The sequence below is a fragment of the Chionomys nivalis genome, chromosome 23 (assembly GCF_950005125.1).
Source record: "Chionomys nivalis chromosome 23, mChiNiv1.1, whole genome shotgun sequence".
NCBI lineage: Eukaryota > Metazoa > Chordata > Mammalia > Rodentia > Cricetidae > Chionomys > Chionomys nivalis.
Window position 1 is genome coordinate 43,400,776 of NC_080108.1, and position 6,000 is coordinate 43,406,775.

The following is a 6,000-nucleotide window of genomic DNA, read 5'->3' on the forward strand; positions in this document are numbered from 1 at the left end:
TCGAATCTCCATATATAAGAGTTGCCCTGGACAGAAGAAGACAGGAGAGAAAGGAGAAAAAGTCTATGTACATGTAGCATGAATTCTAGTTGGTCTTAATAATAAAAACCCAGAGCCAGATATAGGGATTAATACTGAAGATCAGAGAAGCAGAGAGGTTATCCACTAGAGAGTTCACTTACCCCTACAAATGCTTAAACTGAAAGGTTGATCCTGTCCTCAGACTGCATCTCCAGATTCCATCTGTCTCCACCAAACCTCAGACTGCCCTGAGCTCCTGTCTCCTGCCTTATGTTCCTCTCTCTGACTGGTTCCACCTCCCTAGTGTGTGTGATCCCAAGTGCTGGGATTATCTGCTGTGGGACAATGGTCTTTTTATCCTGTCACTTGTATTATTTTTAATAAAATGCTAATTGGCCAGTAGCCAGGCAGGAAGTATAGGCAAGGCAACCAGACAGGAAGTAGAGGTGGGGCGACAAGAACAGGAGAATTCTGGGAAGACGAAAGATTCAGTCTGCAGTTGTCAGCCAGCCACAGAGGAGGCAAGATGAGACTCCCTTGCTGAGAAAGGTACCAAGCCACGTGGCTAACACAGACAAGAATAATGGGTTAATGTAAGATGCAAGAATTAATTAATAAGAAGCCTGAGCTACTAGGTCAACCAGTTTATGATTAATGTAGACTTCTGTGTTTTTCTTTGGGACTGAAAGGCTACAGAACCAGACTGGAAGGAAATCTCAGTCAACAATAACCTTTGTGTGAGCTGTTTCTTTTAGACAGATTCAATCTTATGTAGCCCAGGGGCCTTGAATTAACAGAGACCCCTCTGCTTCTGTCTCCAGAGTCCTGGAATTAAAGGTGTGTGCCACCACTCCCTGGCCTCAAGCGGCTTAGCTCTGCACTCTGATCTTCAGGCAAGCCTTATTTGTTAAAACATAAACAAAATATGACAACGGTCCAGTAGAGTCGCGCACAGCTCACAGGGTGGAGCCTTATTCTTCTGGAACTAGGAACAAGGTTATCTCAGAGCAGGGTCCTGTTGGGACTGATTTGTGGGGAAATTGTCTTGAGGTGGAAGAGTAAAAAGCTTGAGGTGGGAAAGGTGAATTCAGTGAGGGAGACCCTCAAATATAGTAGCTGTGGGGGTACAAAAACTACGTTGAAGGAGTCATTTCATTTAGGGAGAAAGGGTGAGGGATGTTGGTCTGAAGGGGAGAGAAGGACCTGATTCCCCATGTTGACTGGGTCCAGACAGGAGTTGGCATATGTCTGGGGTAGGCAGTAGTCAGTGAAGTTCTATAGGAGGGAGCAGAGATGACAGAGTAAGGGGCAAGGTGAGGGTTTGGGTGAAAGCAGGGGTCAGAACCAGCTGTCCATACATGAACTCCAATGGAAGACGGAAAGGGGTCTGTCTCTTGGGGAGAGCCCATAGTCTGAGAAGGGCAGAGGCAGGAGCCTTACCCAGGCGAGGTTCAGTTCCTGTGGCAGCTTGACAAGGGTGTTTTCTAAGGAGCAGTAGGTTCATTCTATCTTTCCTGAGGACTGGGGATGATGTATGATATGGAAATGCCAAGGGATGCTGAGGGCTTTAGACAGGGTTTGAGAAATCTGGGAGGTGAATTCAGGACCATCATCAAACTGGAGGAAGGCTGGGATTCCAAATCAGAGAATGATCTCCTGGAGGATGTTGGAGACATTTGAGTCCACCAAGAGCAGGAGGTACCCAGAACATTTCACTTTGGGCATGTGGATAAAGTCAAGTTGGCAGTCAGTTCCAGGAAGAGAGTCTCTGGCCTGGTGAGTAGGAAAAGTAGGCGGTGATAAGTGGAGTTGGGGTCTGACACTTGACAGATTTTATAAGAGGGAGTAACAGCCCTTGAGAAGCGTAAGTCTTATCCTGTTTTGGCAAGATTTGACAGTCTTTTTTATTATATCCTGCTTGTCCTGTCCAGACATCATTTATTTTGTCAGTGGTTGATGCATGGGCAGTTCCTTGCCCAAAGGCCAGTTCTGCCAAGAAGAAAACAAACTCCAAGTAGAGTGTCTTCAGGGCTCAACATTCTCTTGGGAATATATCGGTGCTGCCAGCAGCAATCATGTCTCACATCAACAGAACCCTAAATTATTTAAATGTCATATTCTACAGCTCTTTGAAGTGGTTGAAGATTACTTATCTATGTAGAATACAATCTGTAATGTTCTGTCCTGTCCCTTTAAGAGACAAGCCCCGTCCACTTCCTCCCCCCTGCCCTGTCCACTGAAGCAGGCAGACCTTCTTTTCTGCTTGCAACCTGAGTCTCTTCCTTTTCCATCTTCCTTTTGAAAAGACAGTTTCTGACTCTCCCCACTTCTCCCCTTCCCTCCCCCTGCCTCTCTGCTCTTCTTTCCTTCTCTCTTTTCTCTCCATAATCCTCTAAATAAATATGCAACCTCACTTTGCGTGGTGTGCCTCTCCATGTCTCTGTCTCTTGCCCACTGCATGGCTCCCAGCCTGGGACCAGCCACTTTTGGAGACTTGCAGTGTGGTCTCATGGCTTGTCCATCTGTCTTTCTCTCATGGTCTTGTGCACCATCCCTACCTGGGACTGGATGCTCTCGGGACTCATGCCTGCTGCCTGCCCCTGCTAGAGGACCTGTGGCATGGTCTTGGGACCCACTGCCTGCCCCCTGCTTGGGGACCTGCAGTGTTTCTGCCACTGCAGCAACTCGGGAACCTGCAATATTTTTAATTAATCTATTACAAAATTTCTATGTATCTAAAGAACCTGGCTAGTCTCACTATAAGTATGACAAACATGGATGACTATTGACCTATAATTCTTAATACCTATATAAAGACTAAGACTTCATGTTAGAATATTAAACAATCTTTAAATAACTATGCAACAAATGAGGACTATGACCTCAAAATGTAAACAATGTATAAGTATCTTGATCAGAGGTAGAAATGTATATTGCAATATAATAAATGTATCCTAAAATTGTATTAATATACAAGATGTCTTAAGCATGCATACATGTAATATGATAAAATAACTGCCTAGGTGTGCAAATATTGTAGACAAAAATTGTAACATAGTCAATATAATTTAAATTTGTATCAATATACAAGAATCTAAACCAATGTAAATTGCCTATAAATAATAGCTCACAAGTATTCACTCCATTACTCACTATTATTATTAGTGTGAGTAAGCTCACACTAATCTATTATCCTATTCAATTTCCTTTTTCTTCAATGAGATCCCTTAGATTACATAATTTTCCCCCAACCCCCAACCCTATACCAATTATAATCAACCCCTAAATGATGTCCCTAACCCTATGACAAACTTTGTTGGGAGTTGGGATGTTGTCTTCTAGAATTACTTCCGGCTATCATGGGGGCAATGTTCTTTCTATGGGATCCTGTGAAAGGAAAATGATGGTTAAGTTCCAAGATTGCTGTCTGGTATAATTGCAAATAGTCTCTAAATATTTGGTAGGGTTTTTCTGAGGTTCCTATTTGGATTTCTGGCCAGAGCATGGTGAAAAAGTGCTAATTTCAGCTAATCAACTTGGAACCATCTTGAGCAGCTGGTACCCCAAACAAGTCTTATAGTAGCATGATCAGCATCATGTCATTCAGGTGGAGTTGTTGAATTACCTTGTTGACAGCTCTTAGTTCTGTCACCATTCTCCATTTACCAGATTTCTTTTTAACAACAAATACAGGAGAATTCCAAGGGCTTATTGATTCTCCAATATGGTGAGCTCCTGTAGCAGCCATTTAAAGTCTGCAGTTTATCTTCTGTTAAAGGCCACTGTTTAACCCATATTGGTTTCTCAGTTAACCATTTTAAAGGTAGGGCTGTTGGTACCTCTAAAGGTCTGCTAGTTGCTTTGTATTGTAGTACAGCCTGAATGGCTGGTGACCTTTATGTATAGTACTTTACAATGTCCTTCCCAGAATTATGAATTTCTGGGACTGCAGGAATGTTAATCTGCATATTTCATTGCTGTAGCAGGTCACAGCCCCATAAATTCACTGCAATATTAGCCACATAATGGCCTCAGCCTTCCTCTCTGTCCTTCTGACCCTATGCATTCAACCCATTTCGTGCTTCATTTTACTTGAGAGAGGGTTCCAATTCCTATTAATTGAACATTTGCCTCTTGAAAAGGCCAATTTGGATGCCAAGATTGTGGAGTAATGATAACCATGTCCATGCCTGTGTCTATCAAACCTCAATGACTGTGCCTCAAACACTCCAGTGTTTGACACAATGGCATAGCTTGCTTTTCAGGCCCCCTCTAAGGAGCTGCCATCTGTCTACCAGGTATAGATGATCTGGCACAATGTGTCCTATTGCATTGTGAGGGATAGGACAGTAGCTCCTCTAGGGATTCAATGCAAGAATGAGATGTGGAATAGTTGGTGTTTGGTTGGCGAAGAAGATTTGAGATGTTGAGTGGTGGCCATGATTGGAAAGCAAGTGTTAAGTCTTCTACTATGAACCCAGGAAGGAGGCAGAGTTTGTAAGCTTTTATGTGTTAAGAAGTGGGACAGGTTTGGGGAGAAGACAATGGTAGGTTACCCAAAAGTTAGCCTTTTTTTTTTTTTTTTTTTTTTTTTTTTTAGTTTTAAGAATGAGGAGCTTTGCAGCTGCTAAAGCACATATACACGGTGCCCATCTGGGTGGTAAGGTCTAATTTTTTGACAGATATGCCTTGGGTGCAAAGGAAGGCCCCAGTTGGTGGCCTAGGATCCCAAGGGCATATCCCTCTTTTTTTCTGTTACAGAGAGGGAGAAGGGGCAGGTTGGGTGTAGGAGGTGTAGTACAGGGGCCTGGAGGAGGGCATGTTGGAGCTTCTGAGAGGAACTGGTGATCGAAGTGAGGAAGGTTCACATGAGGGGTCAAGAGCTGCTTCATCTTTGGGGTGTGCAAAGAGGGGAAAGGAGGGGATCCAGGCATGTAAGAAACCAGCTATTCCTAGGAATGATCAAATCTTCTCTTTGGCAGAGGGGACTATGAAGGCCTGGATTAGGTGTTTTCTTTCCAAGGCAATGGCTTTGTGGGTTTGAGGCTTGGGGGGCATTAATAAGATCAAGAATAGTGGAGGTTTTCCTCTTGTTCAGACTTGAGAGCTAGAAGGAGCTGAGTGGGGGAACAGCAGAACAGAGAAGGCTTGGAGCAGAGATAAGAGAAACCTTGACATAGGGACGCTCTCTCTGTTTCCCTGAGCACTGGCAGTAGTTGTAGAGGTTCCTAATAATTGTCAGAATCCAGGGAGTCAGTGGGTGGCCATTTTGAATGATTATTTAAGGGGTGGATAGGTTTAGAGGCAGGGGAGCCCGGAGTCATGGATGGCAGTGCTGTTCCTACAGTGAGGAAGAGGTGGGGGGTTCACGGTCTGAGGTCAAGGGGTTCCCAGGACCCATGGGGATGAACGAGGAAGGAACAAGCCCTACAGTGGGTCAGGGGTCAGAGCTAAAAAGCCCGAGGAGACACGACACCTGATACCAGGACTTTGAATGAAGCCAAAAGACAAAAACCGAGCTCAAAAACAGTCCCACCCAGGTGTGAGAGGTAAAGTCAGTGAAGAGGGTCAACAGAGCCTTAAAGACTGGCTGGGGGGGACCTCCACCTCCTCCAAGAGTACCAGAGGGTCCAGGAAGCTCAACGGTTACTTCCTTGGATTCAGGGAAGCGTTTATGCCAACCAAAGGAAAAACCTATCAATTGCTGATCAGTGAGCCGGAAGGGGAGTCCATTGTTGGTGGACTGGAGATAAGGGATAGGGTCCCTGTGTGGCGTAGACTCCCAAGTTGGGGAGCACGTAGGCTTCAGGACATCGTCCTAAGTCATGTGGCACCAGTGTTAGGGTTTCACAGCAGCAGGAAGGATACCTTGGCAAATTGGGGTCAAGGAATGCCACAAAGTCATGCCATGCAACAGACGTCGCTAGGGAGATGTATTGGGGGAGAGGGGTATGTAGAGGCCGCCTCTAATCGAAGGTA